General features: G+C 55.3%; 1 long non-coding RNA gene across 1 annotated transcript in view; it reads left to right on the plus strand.

The window, feature by feature from the left end:
* LOC116588679 overlaps positions 1-24,745 on the plus strand; it is a 40,874-nt gene that overhangs the window by 7,706 nt on the left and 8,423 nt on the right. The window contains exon 2 of the long non-coding RNA XR_004285041.1: positions 15,524-15,633. This is a non-coding gene — a long non-coding RNA (uncharacterized LOC116588679). The remainder of the gene's footprint in view (positions 1-15,523; positions 15,634-24,745) is intronic.

A 24,745-nucleotide genomic window follows, 5' to 3' on the forward strand; every position in this document is an offset into this window, starting at 1 on the left:
CCAAGCAACTTCTCTGAATCACCTACTCCTTGTTCTCTGCCATTTGTGGGACTGTCTCCTAAAACGTAACACGGATTATACTCTGTGTGCTTCTGGGGAACTTTTCGTTAAACCTCCTGAGCTACCTGGAGCAGCCCTGGAGTGGAAGGTGGAGAGGTCCCCAGCCAGAGATTAGGGTCATGGACTCTGATGCTGGGGGTATCTGAGTGTCCTTCTTGTCTTCCCATAGACCTAGATGGGAACAGGGTGCCTGACTGGCTCATTTGGTAGAGCACTAGACTCTCGATCTCAGGGTCTTGAGTTCGAGTCACACATGGCGTGTAGCGATTACTAAAAACAGAAACAAAAAAAGATAGAGATGGGGATATCAAGGGCTTCTTGAGCCCAGATGGCACCAGACTGCCTGGGATGCCCAGATCAAAGATCGGGGGGCTGGGCTCCAAGAGCCCTGGTCTAAACACCACCTCCAGGCATGTCCTCTTAAGGAATCATTAGTCTGGTTTTACAAACTAGGAAACTGGAACCCTGACAAGTCATTAGGACAACAGCATTTATTGAATACCTATTGTATTATGAAGCCCTGAGCCCAGTGCTCAGTATGATGAAGGACTAAATGAGCACAGTTCTCAAGGTGCTTTGCAGTCTGGAGGGGAAGAAGGAGTTTGAGACTTGGGATCACAGAGTCTGGGTCTGAGTTCCAGCTTATAGAGCCATTTGTTTTTGAATAACCCTGCTTTAAACTCACTTTAACCTCTCTGAGCTTCAGTATTCACATCTCTACAATGGGAATGCTCCTACTTCCCTTTAAGCCTGCTGTGAAAAACTAGATATAAAATGCCCGTCGCAGTGCCCATCACAGACGTGTTCTTCTCTTAATCTCCTGCCAGGCTCTTTTCTGTTCAATTCTTCCCCCTCCCTCCCTACTGACTACTCCTTCATGAGCCACCTCTTTTGGGAACATCTGAACTTTTGGCCCAAATTTGTCAACCCTCCCACTGTCCCCAGCCACATCCTAGCTTGAATAGGAGGGGTGCTGTGAGGGGCACAGAGCCAATAGCTCTGCCCTGCCACCTTTCACTCCATCCATCCCCCACCCAGAAGAGACAAGGAGACCCATAGGCACCCCCTCCCTCTTTCTCTGGCTATCTCAGTCCAGAACACAGTTATTCCCAAGGAAGCCCTACTTCATGCAGCCACTGAAGTCCTTTCTCACTGCCCTTGAGGGCTGACTCCAGAGGGACAAATGCACAGATTGACAAGTCCTGGGATGTCCTGGAAGCACTGGCTCAAAGGCCCCCCTCGGGACATCTGCTCCCCTCTCAGCTTTGCAGCTTAGCTCTGTCAGGTGAAGGTGGCAGGGGCTAGGTGGGGGCACCTGTGGCAGGAGCCTCTAGCCGAACAGAACGTGGACCCTGTAAGGTCAGTGGGTTCTGCCAGGATTCTGCAGAACCTGGGCAGCCTTCCCCTCTCTGTCCAGCCTGGAAGGGAGTCAGCATCCCAGATGGGGTGGGGACTCTTGGGTTCCTGCCCTTGCTGTGCCTCTGCTCCAGACTGGGCCTCCGATCTGCCTTCTGGGCATCAGTCTCCTTTCCTCTAAAATGTTAGGAAAACCCTCCTCCGGCCCCTGCCAAGTCTATGCAACCTGGTATGTTATGGGCATCTCATAAAACTAGGAATGAGGAACACATTTAAGTGCCTGCAGTGTTGTTCAGATGGAATTGGGGTCCCTCGTGGGAACTTGGACAGAGCTGTGGGGTTCAAGACCACAGCACATTCTTGGTGGGCAGATGGGCTGCCCAGGCAGAGGGGCCATGCTTCCCTGGCCCCGACGTTCCTCCAACCTTAAGCTATAAAAATACCAGCTAAAGAGAGCCAGAGATGCACCAGTGATGCTGCTCTGCTTCAGGAGCAGTGCGAGGCAGCCGGTCCTGCCCACAGTAACACGGGGAGCCTGCTGGCTCCCTGGGTGTCCTGGTCCAGCCCCTGCACCCAGCAGCTTCTCAGTGGCCTGTTTTCTGGGGGCAGGTGGCCTGGTGGGAGTCTCTCAGCACCCGTCCGGGGATTTCATGGCCTGTCCTGTCCAGGGTCACCTGGGGTAGCAGGGGTGGCCAATGGGGGATGCCTGGAAACCGTGGGTTGGGAGAGAAGTGGCCAGGAATGTGAGCAGGGAGAGCAGGGCGTGAGAACAAACAGTGGAACCGGCAGGAACATGGATGTGGCCGTCGGGGCAGATGGGGGACGCTGGCCGGGAGCACTGGCTGCAGTTGCTGGAGGGCAGGGTAGGGACTGAGGGATGGGTTCCGGGGATAGAATGTCACACTGTCCCCCAGCACTCAGGAAAGGGGGTTAGGGTGGGTACTGGGGTTCCTTCCCTGACTCTGCAGGCCAGGGCTCTCTGTGCTTGAGGGGTCTGAGGTCCTACAGGCAGAGCTGGGCTCAGGGCCTGCTATGGGTCCCATACCCTTTCTACCTCAGGCTAGGGAGCTCTTCCCAGAAAAGGACCCCAGAGTGCTTACATGAGCTTGCAAGAATCAGGGCCCCAGTGTCACCAGGCTGAGGACGCTGTCCATGCCATTTCTACCTCCTTGCAGTACAACCGAAGGCAGAGGGCCTCCTCCCTGTGAGGCCTCAGGTCTCTTCATCTGTACAGTGGGGATAAGGCAAACTCTGCCTGCCACTGCAGGGGGAGTGGGGCAAGGGGGACTGGTGTGGGCCTCTAGGAGAAGCCGACAGGGCCCCAGAGGTGCCCTTTGTGGATGAGAGAGTAGGCACTTTGGTGGGACCCGAGGTGGTGCGGAGGGACGCGGAGCTCCTGAGCACCTCTGGCCCCACTCACTTAACAATAAGCACATGATTTAATGCGGCCTGTAAATCCTTTTCCACCTCAACCTCTCAGCTACTGCACCACAGGCTCAGTATTCAGCTTGAAACAAGTCTAGGATTAGGGCTGCGGCTGTGAGATGCAGGAGGTGTCTGTGGGGAGAGGGATGCACTAACCTGGAGGGGGGGTGGGGGCGGGCATGCTTCTTCCTATGCAGGGACAGGTAGTGGGGGCAGGCATGCTGTCTGCTAGGCTAGGAAGGAGGATGGCCCAGCAACTATCTTAAGAGGAGTTCTCAGGACCCTGGCGGTTAGGGCCTTGCAGAGGGATCCCCGGAGCCACAGAATCTCAGGGCTGGGAGGGACCCCAGGCTTCATCATGCCAACAGGCCCTGGGCTATACTGGGCAACTTTGGAAAGGGAAGGGGGAGGATGGGAAGCCACCATGGATCATCACTTGTCTTAGTCTTCATACATGGAATGTCTCTGAAGCAGAGCCTGCTTCTCTGTTCCCATGAAGCTCTGTCTGGTGTCTCAGTTTTTCAGAGGGCGGGAACCAGGGTTGGAGAGCCCCAGCTAGAGATGAGCATGAAGACAAGGACAATAGTGGGACTCTGTCTTCAAACCTGGGGAAGGCTTCCTGTGGAGACCAGACTGGGTGTCTGCAGGGTCACCTCACACTCCCCCCCACAGGATCAATACCAGTGGGGGAGAGCAACTGAGATCAGACAGCCCGGGGCTCCAGCTTCATGACAGGAAGGGTGCTGCCCCGGGAAGGAAGGAAGCAAGCTCCCCGTGTGGAAAGAGAGCAGCACCACGCAGCCCATTGCCACAGAGGAGACTGGGCATCAGTGAGGGGACAGCAGATGTCATACTTAAGACATGGCATCCATCTGCCTGCCCTGCTCAGACCCCGGCCTCACGTTAGCAGCAGTACATGGGCGCGGTACATCATCTCTCCAAGGCAGTGGCCATGAGGGTTAAAGAAGTTAATAATTCAAGAAATGTTTGTGCCCCAGAAAGGGTCTTGGAAATTCCGCAGTGCATAGAAATGGAACCTTTCTCAATGAGCTGGTCTGCTCTAAGGCATAGTGGGATGTTAGTCCCGGGGCGTGAAGGGACCTTTGCCCCAGGGCAGGCAGGGTGGGATGTTTATCTCAGATAATGTGGTACATTTGCCCCAGGGCATGGCGGGATGTCTGCCCCAGGGCATGGTGGGGTGCTTACCCCTGGGAATTCTGGGATGTTTGCCTTAGGGCACAAGGTACCTTTATCCCAGGGCATGGTGGGATGTCTGCCCCATAGACCACTGACTCCTTTCTACTTTAGCTAGACCTCCTTCCCTCGGCTCCCAGGATACCTTGTGCTTTGTGATTTCCTTGACGTCTTCCTTTGCCAGCTCTGCAGAGACAGGGCCCAGGATCTCACCCACCTCTTTGGCCCCTGCCATCACCTTCACCAGCAGCTCCGGTCTCCAGCTCTCACCTCTGTCCTGGACCCCTCTCTCTGCCCTTCCCTGCAGCCAGTCCCGCTCCTTCTCTGACTTCCTGGCTCACCCATGTAGTCAGCCCAGCCACAACTCCTGAGCTCCATCACCGGACAGCACTTATGAACGAGGTCCCCGCAGTTCTGCCTTCCAAACCTCCTGGGTCCTCCCAGGAAGGTCCTCCTTCCTCCCCAGAGCTGCTGCCTCTATCTGATTCTTCACAGCTTCTCTGGCATCTCATCCAGTCCCCCCATCCCCCGTACTCTCCCCCTATCCATGCCCAACAGGTCACAGATGAGTTGCTTAAAATGCACATTGTGTTGTACTTGAAAAAGCTCTGACAGTTACCACTCTGGCCCACACTCCTCATATTTTCCTACCTCTGTGCCACAGTACAAACTTTTTCCTTTGCCTAGAATGCTTTCCTCTGCTTCTCCAACCCACAAAGTGCAGCCTCAGTAGAGCCTCCATCATTTCCTCAGGCTCATTCCCTGTCCTAAAACCCTCCAGTGCTCCTCCTAGGCCTTCGAAGGCAAGTTCCTGGGTCACGGTCCAGGCAGGCCTACAAGACTGTCGTAAAGGGGAAACTGAAGGGAGTTGGATGCTGTTTACAGAGCTGAGGGAACCAACACAGGAGGGAGCCAGTGGTTGGTCTGAAGGAAGCAGGGAGGTAGCTGTTGCTTCAGGAGAGGGTCACCTGCTAGGACCTGTGGTCATAGATAGAGGGACACAACACTTGCCAAGGTGTGGTCTAGCAAGCCTGCTAGGGGGCCTCTCTCTCTTCCCTTCCTGAGATTACCTCCTGGTGCCTTCCATTGGCTCGATGCAACCAGAAGCCAGAAGCCTGTGGGAGCCAAGTTCCCCAGACAGAGCAGAGTGGAGAATGGACCTGGGGGAGAACAGCCATCGTGGGCCTCAGGTCCAGATGTGGTTGACTTGGCTTTCTGGCCCCAACGCACCTCCAGGTGACATGCCTCACACACCCTTTAGCACTCCAGTAGGCCCCCAAACCCATAGTGCCCCAACTTGCCAAGGCTGTACCTTTGCAGTGCTGTTCCCCGGGCCCTTTCCACCTTCCTGTGTTGGCTGAGACCTGCTCATCCCTGGATTCTCAGCTAGGGTTGTGCCTCTGGCCCGAGGACCCGAGTCTGTGCTCCCAAGGTCCTCTGGGCCCACCTTCGTCAGGCACTTAACTCTCACTGTCCTGGTCTCTTCACTCCCCCTGATGACTGTGTTTCCGAAGTGCTTATTTCTGGCCCTGCTTGTAGTAGATGCTCACTGAAATGCTTGCTGACCCGAATTCTAGCACCTGTGTCTCTGGAGAAGTTTGACTCACTCACGTTGCTCTGGCCCCACGACCACCATCTCCTTGCAAACAGGAAGCAAGTCGAACTCCGTTCAGTATCCCCTCAGCGCTCCATACAGTGACATTTTCAGTAACGTTCGTTGATGGCCTCACACGAAGGACGTGTGGGAGGCAAAGCAGACGGAAAGAAGGGGGACACAGAGATCATGTGCTCTGAGAGTTCGGAGGATGACTTTGCTCCTGGTTGGGGAGAATCAGGGAAGACTCTCAGAGGGCTAACTCGGAGCTGGCCCTGAAGGATGAAGTTGTGAGGAGGGGCTGGGAGGAACACTTCCAGGCGGGGCATGGCCTGGCGAAGGGCCTGAAGCTGGGGGGTAGCATCAGGAGAGACAAAAGGGAGCCACCCAGTTTCCTGGGTATTCCTCTGGGCAGTCGCTCCCTCTCTTTTCCTCCAGCTTCTCTTCCCATTCCTGGCCTACCTCCTCCAGGAGTCCCATGACTGAGCTGCTCCCCGGGTGCTTCTGGACTCTTGGCCTCCGCCACCCCCCAATGTAGCACCCCTCCCCCTCTGCCCGGCTGCAGAGTCCTGTGTTCTTGTGTTCTCCTCCTGCCCCCACTTCTTTGGGCCCTGGCTTGGAGCCTCTGAGGGCCTGAGCTGTGAGTTCGAGTTTGGCCAGGAGCCTGCTCGTCCCCCAGTGACGTGTTGGGGCTGTCTGGGCCACAGGGAGCCAGACGTGCAAACCACCGGTCCTCTGAACAGGGAGGCCGGCCACAGTGCGCCAGCCTGGGTGCCCGCCCTGCTCCTCCCGCCCCTCCGTGCCCTGAGGGATGTCCCCAGTGGACTGGCCAGTGGCCCGCGGCTCCAGGGGAACAAGCTTTTTGCAGGCTGTGGCTGAAGAAGGATGAATCCGCTGTCCTGCCAGCTCTGTGTGGGGAAGAGGGAGTTGCCCTTTGCCAGCCGGCACCCCACAGGACGCCAGCCACAGGCAGAGTGACCGAGGCTCTGGCCTCTACTCCCTAACCCACTGGTCATTTTCCCCTTGGGGCCTTTAATGGGAAAGCCAGAGCTTCCAGTACTGGGGGGAGTGACTCCCAGGGAGGGTGTTTATAGGCATGGGCTCAGGGCCTGGGAAAAGCCCATGCGGGTGGGGACCACTGACTTCTAGGGTCCAAAGCAGCTGGCAGACTGTGAGGGCAGAGGGAGGGAGCTCGTTCCATGGCCCTGGTGCTTGGGGCCCCTTAGAGCCCATTGTGGCTGAAAGGTGAGCGGAGCTCCCTGCCATTCTCGGCCGTCTATTGAACACTTACCCTGAGCCAGGCGCCCACTGGGCCTCAGAGGGCAAGGGGGGAAGAGGCCAGAAAGGCCCCAACAAATCTTCCCAGGCCTCCTCCTCTGTCAGCCCTTCCCCCAGCCCTCCCAGGCCTGAGGGCAGGCACCCAAGGGAAAGGCGCCCTCAGCCTGCTCCAGTGATGCAGAGAGAGGCCTCCTCTGAGAGGGGCCAGGCGTGGAGGAGTGGGCCCCAGGGGGTGAGGCTTTCTTAGGGGGTGAGGAGTCTGTACTGGGCTTGCTCCCCACTGGTGGAAGGCAAACAAAAACAGAGCTCACTCTTACCCTCCACAGGCAGCCCTCCTGCAGTGAGGGGCCTACTTCCCTGGCTGTTGGTTTTCCTCCAGTGTAAGAAAGAGAATCAAGAGCAGGATCCCATTTCCTTCAGATTCACTTATTGCTTCAATCTGTCTCTCCCTCAGTGCTTGCCTTGTTGGTTCCTTCCTTTGTTCCTTCATTCGTCCCCTCAGTAAGTAAAAGCATCTGAGTACATGACAAGTACTTGGCCTTTTGCTGGGTAGGCTCTGAGGGGTCTGAAGAAGTGGGAAATGAGAGTTCCTAACCTTTAAAAAAAAAAAAAGGTTTTATTTATTTATTTGAGAGAGAGTGAGAGAGAGTGAGAACAAGCAGGGGGAGCAGCAGAGGGAGAAGGAGAAGCAGGCTCCTCTCTGAGCCGGGAGCCGGATGCGGGACTCAATCCCAGGACCTTGAGATCATGACCAGAGCCAAAGGCAGAGGCTTAACCAACTGGGCCCCCCAGGTGCCCCCCACCCCAACCTTTTCGGGAGCAAAAATCTTCCTGATGAGTGATGACCAGACTACGTCCTCTCTCTCAGCAAACTGTCTATGTCACCAGGCTGGGTTAACAATTCCTAAATGCTACCAGCCTCGGGAGGGGGAGACAGACATGAAACAGAACTAAACATGGTGTGAGAAATGCTAAGTGGGTTTGATTTCTGACCTACTCCGTCTCTTACCTCTCTGAACCCGGGTTCCTTCGCCTTTGAAGGTGAAGGAGGTGATAATTCTATCACCTCCCTGTGTCACTGTGGAGACTATATGAAGCAAACTCCAGAAAGGATCTAGCAGTGTCTGGTGGACATTACGTGCTCACATATGACTCCTCTTTCCTCCCACCCCTAAGAGATTGGCACTATTATCACTCCAGGTTACAGAAGAGGAAACTGAGGCACAGCAAGGTGATACACTTCTGCACCTGCTTGGTCTGGCATCAGAGTCTTTGCCCTAAACCACTACTCTGTATTGCTTTTCTAGAGCGGCTCTTTTTCCTCACCACGCTAGGAACCTCTAAGTCCCACTCAGCTTCTTGCAGATCCCTGCTGTTGGAACAAAGGATCCAGGAGAGAAAATGGAAGTCCTAGAGAAAATGTATTGCCTTTCCTAAGAACACAAGTTCAAGTCTAAGCATCGAGGCAAGGGGGAAGGAAGCCTACAGAAGACCAACTTTAAGGAGTGGTAGGACCATCAGTCTGGAGCTTGTAGAGCTAGGTCTGGGGTTGTTTCTATTACAAAACCGCCTCTGGAGGTGGGGGCAATACCAAGGTCTGTAAAAGGGCTTTGAGGCCCTGTGTCCCTTCCATGGCCTCTCCAAGGGCCAGCCCTATACCATGGCCTCCCATCCGCCTCTTCCACAGACTGTGGGCTCCACTGGGGCGGGACCAGGTCTGTGCTTCTCTCCCAGCTCCTGCATCCTCCTTGGTACAAGGGGTGCTCTATAAATGCTTGCTAGATGAAGAAACCGAGACTCACCTCCCAAACATCAGACCTTACACCAAGAGGCCTTCTTTCCTTTTCCTGGTCTGGAGGCCTTGTATCTGCCTGTCCTGGGATTGCTGGGAGAGCAGCCACGGTTACCAGAGGAACCTTTTTGCCAAAGTCCAGGAGAAGAACCCGTCTAAGCCACCCAGGCCCCCACCTAGCCCTCTCACTCCTGAGTATCCCAGCCCTCGGGGCACCTAGCCATGCCAAAAGCCTGCTGGACCCAGACTGAACCCCATAGCCCCAAGTCACAGACAGGTGGCCTGAGAGGGACCAGGTCATTTCAGTTTCACACAATGAAACTGCCAAAGTTTTTTCTATTAATGCACTGGCCTTCTCCCCACCGTCTCCCAGGGACCCATCCGGGAGAGCAGGAGTGGGTGTGGTTGAGCCCTCTATCAGAATTTTATTTTGCAAATTGCATCCTATGTTCTAAGCATGAGGTCATTGGCTAGTTTAAGAGCTCTGCAGTGAATCCCTTTGTAAACTGGGGATAGAACTCCTTGAGGGAAACTTTCTACAAATCTAGGCTTGCTTAAAGGGAAGGAAAAAACTTGCCCCAGGCTTCCTGTTTCACAGAAGGGGAAACCAGTGTCTTGAGGGTCCGAGCACCTTGCTAGTTGGGGGAGAAGCTGAGTATAAAGGAGGCCTGTCCCCCTGGGAGGAGCCATGGAGGACGGAGACTCCCTGTAGTCAAGAGCAGGGGATGGGGATGGGGGCCGCGATGCCACGTGGGAGTGCTGGCCGGAGTGAACCTGGAAGGCCTGCCCCAGCTGAGGGCTAGCCAGAAGTCTGCTTATCTGACCGTCCAGTTTGGGTCAGTGGTTCCGCCATCCATGAGGACGAGACAGTACCAGCTTTGTCGAGCGATGTTGCTTACCAGGGTCTGAGCTGGTGCCCAAAGCAGCACCTCAACAGATCAGGGCTTGGCTGGTTGTGGCTGAGTAATCACCCAGAACGGCTAGAACGGATTCCTCTGGGGGAGGGGTGTTGCATGTGGATGGATGGGGGTAGGTGGTGGAGTAATCAAGAAGTCCAGTTGGTCCTCAGCCTGAGGGACACCTAATCTGCAAGAGAAGGCTGACATATCCCGCACCATAGAATCTGAGGTTTAGAGAACACAGCGGGAGAAACAGCAGAGTACATTAAGAACTCCAGCTCTAGAATTGCTTTATTTAATTAATTAGTTTGACAACATTTACTAAGCACCTACTATCTGCCAGGCACCAGTCTATGCTCTGGGGTACAAAAACAAACAAAATGAGCTAAACCCCCTTCCTTCATAGAGCTCACATTCTGGTAGGTTAGAGACAGTTAAAAAATAAAACCAGATAAAAGTGTGTATACACATGTCAGTAGCCAGAATGGCTCTGAAGAAATAGAAAGCAGGGCTGAGGCGGGTGGAGGGGAAGAATAGAGAGGAGATGGTAGGCTATTTTATGCAGGAAGGGCAGGTAAAGCATCTCGAAAAAGTGATGTTTGAGTAGAAACCTGTTGGAATGAGTCCTGTGGATAAACAGAGAAGAGCATTTTAGGCAGCAGGAGTAGTAGGTGTAAAGGCCCTGGGGCAGGTGTATGTTTGGTGGGGTGAAGAAATAAGGCTGAGGCCAGTGAGGCTGGAGTGGGATGAGGGGGTGCGTGGTGGGTCTGAGTTCAGGGACGTAGCAGGGGAGCAGCCCCCCTGGGGCCTTGGCAGTCATAGGAGAGCCATGCTTCTGGTGGGCAGATGAGAGATATGATCTGACTCACACTTTAACAGGCCCACTGTGGCCAATGTGTGGAAAATTCACTATAAGAAGCCAGGTGTGGGTGGAGGCAGGAGACCATTGGTTGGGCCCTGCAGCAGTCCAGGCAACAGGCGATGGTGGCCGAGATATCTGAGAGCAGCGGCTGTGTGAGTAGGGGACAGAAAGCAGTAGGATTCCAGCTCAGCAACTTTCTAGCTGTGTGCCCTTGGGCAGATTACTTAACCTCTCTGGGCCTCTATTTTCTCAGCTAGAAAACAAGGGTGATAAAAATATTCATCTACTTACCTGGTGGGATTTTCGTGATGCTTGCACGAAGCATCAGCCCAGTGCCAGGCTCACATTTGGGGCTCCCTCCGAGACAACTCTTAGTCCTTATTAACCCCCAGGAACCCATTGCCCTGGGAACCATATATTCACAGTGGAATTTACAGAGCCCAGAACTTCCCCCTCACCCTAGAAGGAGTGAGGGGTCAGTTGACTTAGAGGAAAGAGAGCTTTAACATGTTTAAGTCCCCAGGGTCTTAGGGCTCAGCTGGCTACTGTCCTCTCACTGCCTGTCTCTAGCTTGCATGCCCAGGGGCAGAGGTGCCCTTGGCCTCTTGTTTATTTGTTTGCCTTTTACCTGTGTTGAAGTTTCAGCTGAGAAACCTGCCCCACCAGTTGCCTGGCCCAGGGCACCCGCTCCCCCTAATGGGCTTCCAGCTGTTCCTGCAAAGTCAACAGTGCCCAGGAACAATCAAGGGGGAGGGGACAACTAGAAGCCTGACAGCCCTCTGTGGTCCCTGGCAAGCACGTGACCCTAGGGGAATGACTGTTGGAAGTAATGATGGGGAACAGACCCAGGGAAGGCTGAGGGCTAAGGAGGAAACTGAGGTCTTTGGGCAGGTGCTGGGGGCTGTGGGGCCTGCAGGACTGGCTCTCCCAGCTGTGGACGGCCATGGCTCTGCCAGACAAGGTGTGGCTCATGGGATATTTGCCTGCCCTGGAGGACATCGGGCTAGGAGCCTGAAGGGACAGGCCCAGGAGGGATTGGTCTAGCCCTGGTGCACCCATGTATTGATTCCCTCTTTCGTCTATTTATTGCAAATACTGAAGCCTTTTGTTTGCCTCAGCCTGGGCTTAAAAAGATTCCTCCTATGAGGTATGTTCCTCAGAGAAAGTGAGAGGAGAGAGAGGAGGTGACTTTTCCAAAGTCACACAGTAGTTTCCTGCAAAGTCCTTCCAGGACTCCCGACTCTCTGTACAGTGTTCTGACCAGTAAGAGCCCCAACTGCTCTGGCCACCACTTGGGTGGCAGAGGCCAGCCTGTGTCCATCCCCAGAAGCTCCCTCCTTAGTGCATCTACATCTGCCTGGTTACCTGGGATGGGGAGGGGATTGTGCCCTGCTCAGGGCCATAAAAACCAGAGGACATGTCTCCAGCCTGACTGTGTGTGTGTGTGTGTGTGTCCTGGACCAGCCAGGGAGGGGAAGCGCCTGTCAGCCATGTGGCTTCCGCTTGCTCAGGGTCATCTTCCTGGATCAGTTTTTAAGTGGGAATGGGTTTCTCTGCCAACTTGTCAAGGTCACTGTGGGGAACATGAACGTGCTTTCTAAAGCGCCCCCCATCCTCCATGCAGACGGGAGCAATGTGGGTCAAAGCGGGGGATGAGGACAGGAAGGTGAGTTCCTGGTTCCTGGGCTAGGCATCTGGCTTGTCAGCTAACAAGCCTGTCACTTCTGGGAAGTCTCTACTAGCCTGTAGGTAGTGGAGGCTGTGGGGAGACCCACCCTGCCCTTGGGGGTTCTGCTCAGAGAGATATAAATGCTGCCTGTGGGAAGTCCCCAGTCTCCTAAACCCAAAAGCTTAAGTTAGGATGAATTTATCTGGTGGTTCTGTGGGCCCCCCTGGCCCCATGGCACCCCCAGAAGTTGGTATGTGAGCTAGGCATCTGCCCTCGCCCCCAGCTCAAAAGGGTAGGAGGTGTCTGCCTCTGGACACAGAGGTTGACCAACTCGGGCTCTGCCAGCCCCTCCACTCCAGATGGCCTTGGAGCCTCCCACGGTGTGAGCCACACGTGCTGTCTTCACACCTCTGGTGCCCATGCAACCATGTGTCCACTTTTGTTTAGTCTTGTTCCTTCCACACCTGACCTGGAGTTAGGGTGTGGTGGGACCCAACAGTGACATCCTTGAGACTCTCACCCTAGGGGAGTGGCCCATAGACAGCTGTGTGCCTGGCTACTGCAGACACACACACACACACACACACACACACACACACACACGCCGGCCTCTCTCAAGTCTCCGTGTTGCTGGACACTCAGAACTACAAATCCAGCCTCCTGAGACCACCTGTTGACTGATACCCCAAATGGGTCTGTGGTCCAGCCTGGGCAGCCCCGTCCTTCCTCATCAGCCTCAGCATCCACGTCCAGGTGACTTTGGGCCTCAGGCCACACCCCAGAATGTTCTCCTCCCTGCCACAGGCTCTGGCACTGCCAGCCTAGTCCAGAAAGATGTGCAGAGCCGGCTTCGTATCCGGCTCAGCCTCCCGGTGCTGGGGAGGGTGGTGGGAACCGTGCTGAAGGTCAGGGTTGGGGCCGGCGGGGCCTGGGAAACTGCAAAGTCCACGGTGGGTCAGGAGGGCCCAGCCACTGTTTGTTGACCCTGCGCTGTGGACACAGGAGAAAGCACCACATCCCTTCCTGCATCTCCTCCCTGGACTGCCTTCTACCCTCCTCCCATCCCTGGTGCGCTGTGGTCACGCGCCCTGCCGCCACCCCACCAACCACGCTTCTCCCCTTCTTGCCCATTTCCCTACTCGCTGGCCACCCCACTCCAGGCCCACTCCAAGTGGGGCTTACATGTAAAAATATCCCAGCTTTTTTTAAGCTTGTTATCTACTATTTTTATCAGACGGCCCAAGCAAAGCATGGCCGAAAAAAGGGAAAATCATACAGCTCTGTTTGCCAAGTTCAATAGAAATAGCAACGGGTGGGCTATTTTTAACAAGATGAATACCCCTGTCCTCTGAGGTCTCCCCTGGCCCCACACCAGCGTCCTTTGTCTCTCTGCCTGGACAGCAGATTTTAAAATACGCCCACAGTCGCCAAACCACTAAATGCACCCAAGACAGTGACTGAGGCGCTTGGAGCCAGGGAGGACCATGGGGGGTATTTTTCCCTTCTTCTTGCCTCCCTTGAAGGAAATCACACTCTTTTGTTTGAAAAACCTTCCAGGTTGGTTTTCGAGGCCTTTTCCTGGTTGTCCCACTCCCACGGGAACAGCAGAGGTTACTCGGAAACATGAAGCGGTTTGGGCAAGTGCGAGCCCAGAGGCCTGGTGTGGCCCGCCATGGACTCACAGAACGAGCCCACAGAAGCCAGGCCCTGAGGAGCAGGGCGGGAGGAGACATGGCGGCAGTAGGGGGACTGTCTGAGGTCAGAGGCACCCAGGGGGTCTCCACTTGGCCTCTCCACTTGACCAAGGCAAAGCCGACGCCTCGCAGCTCCTCCCAGCTGCGGTCCGTACAGAAAAGAGTCACACACCTGTGGCCGTGGGGAAGCCACCTCTCGTGGGCCAAGCAGCCTGGGAGACTTAGGGAGAGAGCGAGTCACAGCCTCTCTTCAGGTCTCCGTGTCCCCCCGTGTACCGGGAGAGGCCTGCTGGACTCGCTCAGGCTCTTGGGAATGGGTGGTTGGGAAGGAAACGAAAAACAGAAACAAGAGGTCACATGCATTGAGCTCTTGGGGGAGGCATTGAATGAATCACTTTCTATCCCATTATTCTTCCCTGACTTAATCTTCACCCCAACTCTGTGACTGCTTCTGCTGAGGTTTACAGAGCATCCCTCTTCCCTGGTGGTGGAGGGAACACCCAGGCAAGGCCTGGAATCTCGTGCCCACCTTGGGGTCCATCATTCAGGCCAAGGGAGTGGGATCCTGTGATTGGCTGTGTCTGATCCCAGGCCTTCCCTGCAGCCAGGTCCAGGTCCAGGAGTTCGGGACAGCAACTTCAGGCAGTGGGGGACTGATGCTGGGGACAAAGGGGCAAGGGCTGGGCAGAGAGACCAGGAGCGCCCCCTACAGGTGTGGGAGCAGGACACCGACTCCGCACACCCTTCTCCTGGTGCCCTCCTGCTGACACTGTCTGGAAAGCTATTCCGCTGCAGGTCTGGGCAGAAGGAGGGAGAAGTGGGTCCCAGGCAGGAGGAGGTGACAATGGCCCAAGGGCCCCGGGTGTGACTCCGCTTCAGGCATTCCGATCCCTGAGCCCTCTCCCCACCATGCCAAGCTCCATCTTTGTCCTTCTAGCAGCAATATGGCCCCCCATCTCCCCCTCTCCATTTCTTAACCTCCCGTACATTTTTAAAAAATTATTTAAATTCAGTTTATTATCAAATAGTGTATTATTAATTTCAGTGGTAGAGTTCAGTGATTCATCAGTTGCCTGTAACACCCAGTGCTCATTCTATCATGTGCCCTCCTTAATGCTCATCCCTCAGTTACCCCATCCCCTCACCCCCGCTTCCCTCCAGCAACCTTCAGTTTAAAGACCCATCTCAATGGCCCCTCCTCAAGGAAGACTTCTCAGTTTCCCAGGCAGTTCAGGGACTCTGGGACCCCTGCCCCTAGGCAGTAGCGTATGGTGACTGCCTGCCACATGCTTGCCTGGGGGCCGGGACCAAGGCCCATTTGGTCCGTTCCCATAGGGCCCGGCACAGGGTGTGAGTGCAGAAAATGCCTGTGGAGTGGATGAAAGGGAGAAGAGACAGAGGAATGGGGGGTGAGAAAGAAAAATGAGAAGAGAATGGGGTGGAGGGCTGGGGGAGGGGAAGAAAGGAAGTGGGGTCATAGGCGGGGTGGGGGGGTGGGGGTAGGTAGGGTGAGGGGGGCGGGGGTGATAGCAGGGGAAGGAGGGCCTGAGCACAGGTGGGTTTTCCCATTCCGGAGGCTCTGGCCTGGGTCCCTGCTCCTGGGGGGCAGTGGCATTAGTGGGTAGACATCACCTGCTTGTTATGTAGCAGTATCTGCCTACTGACTGACTACTGTGTGCCTGATGCTGTGCTGCCCACAGGGTCCCTCTTCTCCACTGGCTTCTCTAGGAAGGTGCATCAAAGTGATGGGGAGCAGGGCCCTCATAGCCTTCTGCAGCCCTGAGAAAATGGATCTGTCTGTTTCTGGACAGTGGGTATCTACTCACACCTTGCCCTGGGTGCCTAGGCCGGCGCACTTCTCAGAGTACATTGCACGGCAGGGACACCCCTAGAAGCCAGGAGGGTCCTGTCAGCCATGCCCTGCTGGAGTCTTGCCCACTCCCCCACCCCCGCAGTTAGCCCTGGAGGGGAGCTCCCACTCAGGCTGGCCCCCCACACCACTCCCACTGCAGGAAGGATGGAGATGGGGAGAGGAGGGAGTCAGCCGACCAGCTGCTGCCCAGCCTGATAATGAATCGTCCCAAAGTTTGCTGCCCCGTCTGAATAGCTCTGCTTTTGAAAGGGGTTTGTGACAAAGGGTACATTGAATGTCCGCCACTAGACAAGGAGGGCCGCCTGCACGCATACACAGAGGAAGCCCTTTGGGGAGCCTGCGAGAGACAGCAAGAGCCAGCCAGACAGGGAACAGCATTCTGTAGCTCAGTCTGCCTGGTGGGCTTGGCTGGGTGCTCCTTTCTGACTCTGGGACTGAAAGGGCTCTCGCCTGAGGTGTATGAAGAGATGGAAGATCTCCTTGGTGCTGTCTATGGCCCGGGGACCAGCTGAGCTGGGGTGGGGGCCCAGGACAGGGTGGAGCAGAACTGGCTCACAGAGGGCCTCTGGCCGTTTAGTTGGGAATGTGAAATGCAGCTGTCCAACTGCGGGACACTCCCTCCTCCTGGGATGCTGATGGTCAGGATGCTCCCTGGGCCTCCTCCAGACCCCCGCCCAGGTAGACTGCATTCCTAGAGGCCAGGGTCTCTCTGTCCTGCCTCTCTGGGATCCCCATCCCCATACCTCCTGGCAAAGCAAGTGGCCGAGGGTGGGGGCCCTAGTGCTCACAGTTCTGGAATTGATTATGATTTTGTTTGTTCAGAAATTATTGGGAACAGTATTTTCTGTTGATTCGATTTAATGTGCACGTGCCTATGCATATTTGGTTTTCTCCACCAAAACTCTGGTTTTGCAGAGCCTGGGTTAGTGTCCCCACCTTTAGTCCTGAAGTCATTTGTGTATTTATACAGCAGATTTTTTTTTTTTTTTTTAAATGAGCATGGGATGTACCAAGCCATGGCTGAACATCTGGAGTCCCAAGGACTTCCCTCACGCACTGGGCCACCCTGCGGCCAGTCCCTTTAAATGGGAAAAAGGGATCAGAGGAGAAATATCCCCGAGATCGCCCTTGATGAGGCCATGAGGACAAACGGATCATGGCTGTCCTGGGTTTGTAGCTGTACCACATCACAGGACATTCTCCAAATGCTGATCTGGGGGCAGGCGCCCGTCTGCTGTGACTTGGCCCATTTGCCCTGCATGCCACGACACCAAAATGTGTCTGCATGGACTCCAGCCTTCCTAGAAGGGGCACCAAGCACGAATCCTCACCCGGGTGAGGTTAACGGCAGTATCTCTATGGCAACCAATTCTCCCAGTACCTTGGTTTTCTCATCCGTGAAAGGGGGATAATGGGAGGGACTGCTTCACTGACTTGTTGTCAGGTTAATACTGTGAAACACTCAAGACAATATTTTGCACGTAGTAGGCACTCAGTAGATATTAGCTATGACTACTATGACCACCTCCACCTTAGAATGTGTCTTAGGTCAAGTTCTTGATTCCTGGCTCAGTGATTTCCTAAGGTAGTGCTCCCCGGAGGACTGGGTAGGAGTCTGGACAGCAACTGGGGATGGGAGAGGAAGAGGCTGACAAGGGTACAGAGGATGGTTTCAGCCAGGATCCTCCCCATGAGAGATAAGGGAGCTGGGACCTCCCTCTTCTGCACCCCAGTCATTGACTAAGGGCCACTTTTGGAAGAGTTGTAAACTTCCAGGTACTTGGGGTTCTGCAGACAAAACAGCTTCTATAGCCTGGGGTTGTCACCCAAGGGAGCCACAGAAGGTAGGGGGAAGCGCCCAGGCCCGATACAGAGATCTGGGGGAGTCTGGGGGACCTGAGGGGGACACCAAGAGTCTCCTCCACTGAGAGACAACACGAGAGACAAATGAGCAGGGCCTGTCCTTGGCAGCCCATGGTCCATGGTAGCTCTAGTCTCTGCCTCATAAGCCATAGGTTGCTTTTGGTCCCAAGGCAGGGACATCCTACGGTCTGGGAAGGCCTAGGCAGGCCTGGAGCCTCATCTGTTTGTATAGGACAGTGACTCCCGCTCTGACCAAGGAACCAGTGAGAAGAGCCTGTCTACTCTGGCTTCCTGAGCGAGGTGTTAGCGGGGTCAGCCCTGCCAGCTGGCACAGGATCCCTGGTATCTGCCCCCGGATGCTGGGAAGGAGGAAGAAGCCGTTTCAATGTCAACAACTATGTGGATATCCTCCTAGACACCAAGCACCTGCTACCTTGTCCTAGCCCTCTGCCTGATTTCTGGTTTCACATGGCCAGCCTGGCCCTGGGTGTCCCTGGGCCCCATGGCGCTGGGCAGCTCTGACCAGGTATCAGCCTGGGTGTCAGACAGAATACTGGGGAACATGGCAGGCCCAGCAGAACTGGCTTTGTGAACAGTCCAGACCCCCCTAGAAAGCTCCCACGGCCAGGGAGGCAGAGGCAGGGAGGCGGCCCTGTGCCGGTGACTAACTCCAAGCTGAGGACCACGGGAATAACCTGCTATCACCTACAACGTGTCGAGTCATCACTGTGTTTCAAACGGATCCCTCCGTAGGTACCATTTTATTTAAAACCTGACACAGTGCTGTGAGGTCCTAGCTCCCAGGTCCTCCTTTTACTGGAGTGGACTAACGCTCACAGAGGCAAAGTTTCAGACTGGCTGACACCATTAGCCCATGGCCATCCTCTCTTCAAAGCGGGTTCCACTCACTCAGGGTAAACGCCCTGGCCTCACATCCATCCCTATGCCTTTGCCTGATCCGGCTTCCTGGGGACCCCAACCTTCCTTCCTACCATTCTCCGCTGTTGTCCCCACTCCAGGCCATCAGCTGTCTCTTGGCTATTTTTTAATATGTAGAATACTAGCACTGGCCTCAGGGCCTTTGCACTGGCTGCCCCCTCTGCCGGCAAGACTCCGCCCCCAGCTGCTGTGACTCCCTGTCTCTTGCTTCCATGTCTCCGCTCCAGTGTCACCTCCTGTCCCTCTACCCATATTCTCTATTTCCTTTACTCTGCTTGCTTCTTCTTCTTTTTTTTTTTTTTTTAGGACCTCTTAAATATCAATCTGTGTATTGCCTGTTTCCATTCACTAAAACACCAGCCCCATGATGGCTGCAATTCGCCTCTTGTTCCCTGCTGAGTCAAGTCCTCTATTGGTGTGACATGTAGTCAGTATTCCATAAACATGTGCAGAATGATTAAGGGTGCCAAGACTGGGCCTCAAAAGCTCCGACCATCAGGCATCTTCGGGTTGGCGGAGGGTAGCCCTTGAGACCCGGCCGGGCCGAGCCCTGGGGTCTGTGGTTCTGTGCAGGCTATCTTTTCCCACAGCCAGAGGGACCAGAGGACATTGATCTTCAGGAGAGTCTGGCCCCAGGCACTCCCCTTCTGTGCCCAGTTCTGTTCAGCGTGGCCACGAGGAGCCTGCCTCAGGCTCTCGGCAGCCTCCTTCTCTGGGCGGCTCCGTCCTCGGCCGGCTCGCACTCACTTTCTTCCTCTTGACTCTGAGGCCTGGGGGAAATGCTGCCCTTTCTCTCTCAGTCTTGGATCCTTCCAGGGTTTTCAAGTCCAGAGAAGCTTGGTTTCCTCTAAAGTCCACATCTAGAATTTCTTCCAAAAGGCCTCCTGCATCATTTGAACACTTGTTCGCTCAAAATAATACTAACCAAGCATTTTCTATGCTCCAGGCACCCAGACAATGGGGGGAAGGACCCAATTTCCAGCTCTTTGTGTCACTGCCAGGCCAACCTGGCCCAGGAGGCCTTATAATGAGTGCCTGGAGTGGAAGGGGCTTGAGATACTGAGGCGGAGCCCAGAGCTGTCCTTCCTTAACTGTACTTTCTTGCCAAGAGAGAGAGCCCCGAGAGGCAGCCCCACCCCACACGGCTCCCTTGGGGGAGAGAGGCAGCTTCTTGGGTCAGCTGGGTGGAAAGCCAGCCTTTCCGAGGAGGGAGAGCAAGCCAGGCATTTGATTTGAGGGAAACCTGCCAGCCTCCGCCCTCTTCCTTGAACCCAATTCTGAGAAAGCCTTCCCTCTCCTGTCTTCCCCATCCCCCCAGATGGTGACCTCCTTTCCCCCTGAAATGCCTGCCCAGGGCTGCTATGGCAGGGGAGCCATGGCAGGGGTCTGGTTTCCCCCAGCGCCCCCATGTCTCCCCAGGACGGAGGTGGGCAACTTCACCTGTGCCCTTGGAACCCAGGCCATAGGCTGCCACCTGCCCTTGCTCCACGCGAACACAGGCTTCCTCATTCCAAGAACTCATAGACTTTAGGCTTCTGTCCAGGTTTTTCCACGTCTTCACAGGCCTTTGGCAATGAATCCTGGAAGGGAAAGAGAAATGAAGGCCTTCACCAGGACAGCAAATCAGCGTCATGAGTGTCCCGAGGAAGGTGAGAGAGGGGTAGCTACTGAAACCAGGAAACACACAAGGAGAGTCCCAAGTCTGGTGGGGTCTGTATGGTAGGAGTGGTATCTGGGCCTGCGAAAAATCTCAAAGGGGCATCAACAGTTGACCATGAATTTCCTCTCTGGGCCTCAAAATCCTAGAAGGGCCCCCGAGTGGGTAGCAGTAGGGTGTTCAACATTAGCCCCCTGAACGGCCTCGGGGATTGCCCCCCCACCACTTCCTCCAGGAACAGGGGCCTCACCTCAGCTCAGCAAGGCTGAGTCGGTAGTCAGCAGGTTAGCCCTGCTGGGAACCCCCCTACCCCCGACACTGTCCCTTGCTCTTCAGGCTCTAATCTATCAGAGGATGAGTAAGTTCCATATGGCAGAAGCCCCAGCCGGGGCTGGTGGGCCTTCAGTTCCTGCACCTTGAGTCCTTACTGCTTTCTCCTTGGATGCTGGGACCTCCATCCCCACCCCGACCAAGGCGACCTCAAGGGTAGTAGGACCCAGTGTGGCTGGCCTGTGCCCCAAGCCCAGGAGCAAGGGGCACCATTGGCAGCCAGTGGCCCAAGTTCACATCTTATATCTGGCACACTCTGTCTGACCTGAGTCCTATGTTTCACCCCTTTGCTGCCTCAGTTTCCTCCTCCTTAAAATGGCGGAAAGGATAGACCTATTTCATACAACCATGGTGACCTTAAGTGGGATAATCCAAGCGGAGCCCTCAGAACAGGCCAGTAGCAAGTAGGTGATGTTCTGCCAGCTGTTGACACTCCGTCCTGAGCTGTGAGGGATTCTGGGATTGGGTCCAGGTAGGCTTTCTCCCCAAAATGACCTGATCCTTTAGGAGACTCCTGAGGAGAAGGGGGCCCTCCCAGCCGCTTCCAGGGCCCCTGGGGGTTGCGGCTGTTCTGGAAAGCCCCGACTCACCACACTGTTTGGATTGGGTTTCTATTCCCAACACCGGTGAGAGGCCTGCTATTTATGGGCCCCCCATCCCACCCCCCGGTCAGCCAGACAGTGCGTGGGCTGGGGACCACATGGCCAGCAGCCCACACCCGCCCCCCCCCCCCCACCGCACCCGGGCTCTCTGACCGGGGCACGTTCCACACGCTGGTCAGCCTGCTGGCTCCACCGCCGTGGCCCCAGCTCCATCCAGCCCCCCAGGGGGAGAAACAGAGACGGCGGGGATGTGAGTGGTCATTGGCCTCTCCATCCTGGCCTCTGGCTTCTAGAAGGTCTCTCTGAGGAGAGGTGGGTTCTAGAGGTGCTGGGGATAATACTTTCTATTTCCACCCTGAGAATGACACATGCTGCCTCTTATAGCATCTGGTTGGTTAAAACATGGGCACTGGATCCCGACTGCCTGGGTTCAAGTCCTCCTTTGAGCCTTCATTAGCCACCCTGCTCTAGTGCCCCAACCCCTTTGTGCCTCAGTTTCCTCAGTTGTAAGATGGAGCTAGTGCTCTCACCTTCTTCATAGGGCATCATGAGGGTCAAGGGGACTGGGATGGGTCAAGCATTGAGCAGGTCACCGTTACTCCTGCAGGGTCTGGTGCGGGATGGCAACTCTGGCCTTCTTCCCATGGCACCTGCTTTTGGACTAGGCAGGCCTACTGTCCCCTCTGTGCAGATGGAGAAGCTGAGTTCTGAATGGGGGGAAGGACTTTGCCAAGGCCACATACCTCAGCTGCTTCTTGATCTTTAACCACTACAGTCTATCCCTGCCCCTCACCAAATAGATAAGGAGCTCCCAGCAAGAAAAAGAGGGGACCTGACAGGTGTGTATCCAGTGGGAGCCAGGCTGAGCTCTCCCCCTGGGCCTGCCCGCCCCTTGGCCCGTGCCTCCAGCCTGCCTCCTCAGGATGGAAGCTATTTTTAGCACGTGGTGTTTGTTGGGCAGTGGGGGATATTTGCAAAGGGTCAGTCTGCCGGTGTCCTTTGGCTTCCAACTGGAAACAGCTCTCGGATGTGCAGCTGATTGGCTGGGAGCATGAGGCTCTGGCGAGGCTTTTCCCTTCTTTACAAAATGTGGCCATTTCTCCTTCCTGTCCGCCCTCTTGCCAAGCCCACAGCTTCTGTTCCTGGCTCCCCGCCACCAAGATGGTGACAGCTTTCCCAGGTCTGGTGGGATGAGCAAATTAGGCAAAGTGTGGTTTCCTGGCCCTGGCCCGGCATCTTCCCTCCACTAATAAACCTGTGGCTAACCATCCGTGGCCTCACGCTCCATGGGTTAGAGTACCACGCCAACAAGGCCAAGGTCACACTTTACCCCAACCAGGCTGGCATTGCAGGGAGGTGTGCTCTGATCCATGGCCTCAGCTTGCCACCCTTGCCAATGCAGCAGGGACTGGGAGCAGGCCTGGGGAGGGCTGGGGGTCAGGGAGAGTGTGTGTGGGTGTCTCTGTGCCCCTAGCCCTGGGAGGGCCCGACTAGAGCTGGTCCACATGCCCACTGAGCTGGTCCACCTGCCTGCCAACGAGCAGGGCATGGAGCCAGGCACTTTCCTACATGAAGGTTGGCACGTGTTTTGGTGGGAAAACACTGGAGAACAAGAAAGTGCCAGGCTGGCAGGCCCAAGGCTACTGAGTCAGTCTTCCACATCCATTGGGGAGGGCTCTGGAGAGGCGGCAGAGTGGCAGAGTGTGACGGTTAAGTGAAGAGACCGTGAGGTTCAGTCAAATCCCTGATGGGACACTTCGTAGCCATGGAGTTATGTAAGGACTCTGGGCCTCAGTATCCGCATCTGTAAAACAGAGACAGTCCTAGACCTATCACAAGGATGAAGTGGATGAAGTAAGCTAAGTCTTGGAAGCACTTAGCACAGTAACTACTACGTAAGTGTTAGCTCTGGTCACCACTGTAGTATCTCAACCCCCAACCCCCATACCATGGCTGCTGTACCCCTCAGCTCTGGCCCGACCTCCCTGTCCCCCACTGCCTCCTCAGAACAAGCTAAAGCAGTCACTGGCCCCAAGGCCTTTGTGCTGTGGAAGGCCAGGGGTACGGGAAAGCCGGCCCCCAGACATGTCTTGCCCTCACCCCTGCCAGAAAGAAACACAGTGTCTTGGGAACGAGTTGGCACGAGGCAGGTGCCCCGCTCCGCTCCTGGGGCTCCTGCCCAGGAGGGCGCGGCCACTGAACTCAGGTCTATAAATAAGGTATCTGGGAGGAACGGCTTTAATTTGCACTTTACCTATTGGTGTTTACTTTGCTATTTCCAATATGGTAATTTAATTCTGCAGGGCGCCTGGCCGGGAGGTGGAGGGGGGCACCTGGGATGTGCGGTTACCTGACCGCACCAGGAGTGACTCCCATGTCCCCGTGCAGCTCTGGACACAGAAGCCCCTGGGATAGCCATGATCTGTGGAGGCCCCCAGTTTGGGCATGGCAGGATGGGCTTGGCTGGACATTGAGACCCTTCTGTACTCAGACCCACAATTCTCCCCTCTCCATTTGGCTCGTTCCTGGACAACGGTGGCAGCATCCTCCTTCCCTACTGCCGCCACGTCTCTCCTTGCCTCAGGTCAGGGCCTCCATGTCCGCTGAGATGACTGCCCTCCTCCAGCCATCTGGGAGCTCTCTCCAGGCTTCTCTGATGGCCACACAGCTAATTATGACACAGCCTGTTAGGTCTCTTCCCCCTAGCTGCTTGTTGTGTTTTGAATTTTTGCATTTTGTCTTTTCTGTAAGGTTGTGGGCTCCCCCTCAGACTGAGGTTCCCTGAGGACAGCGCTGTGTCTCCCTCCCTCACACTGGGGCTCCCTGAGGACAGCGCTTTATCTCCCCTCAGACTGGGGCTCCCTGAGGACAGGGCTGTGTCTTCCTTCAGATTGGGGCTCCCTGAGGACAAGGCTGTGGTTCCCTCCTCAGACTGGGGATCCCTGAGGGCAGAGAATTGGCTTTTCCCTCAGAATAGGGGTCTTCTGAGGTACAGGGCTATTTTTGTCCCCTGGTCTGATCTCCCCAAGGGCGGAAGGTGAAGGGCTCCTATTTCATGTGCCTGTTCCCTTTTATTTTTTCCTTTCCTGCAATTCCCAGGGTGTATGGCTCCAGGAGAGCTTTGGCCCAGGTGTATTCCCTCTGGTCAAGGCTGTCCATTAGGACCACCAAGAGTGCCTTTGCCCTACCCTCAGTGAGTGGCAGCACTGGCCACTGGGATCACATTATGAGTTTTCTGGGCCATAGGCACTTTTGCCTTTGTGAGCCCCTCCCTCCACAATTACCAAAGATTGTTATATGACTGTGTTGGAATAAAGACAAATATATCTATATTGTAGGAAAATACGTTATTTGACTTAAGAAATCATGTTTTCCTTTCCACTTTAAAATAAGTGAAAACATCGGGGGTCTGGGTGGCTCAGGTCATGATCTCAGTCAGGGTCATGAGATCGAGCTGTTATCTGGCTCTTTACTCAGCATGGAGTCTGCTTGAAGTTCTCTCTTTCCCTCTGCCCCCTCCCCAGCTCTCACTCTTGTGTGCTCTCGCTCTCTCTCTCTCAGATAAATACAATCTTAAAAAAAAAATTAGAACATTTCTGTGGACCCCTAAATGTCTCATGGGCTAGCACTGTGCTGTGCTCTGGACAGAGGAGCCTGT

Source organism: Mustela erminea, chromosome 4, assembly GCF_009829155.1.
Source record: "Mustela erminea isolate mMusErm1 chromosome 4, mMusErm1.Pri, whole genome shotgun sequence".
Taxonomy (NCBI): Eukaryota; Metazoa; Chordata; class Mammalia; order Carnivora; family Mustelidae; genus Mustela; species Mustela erminea.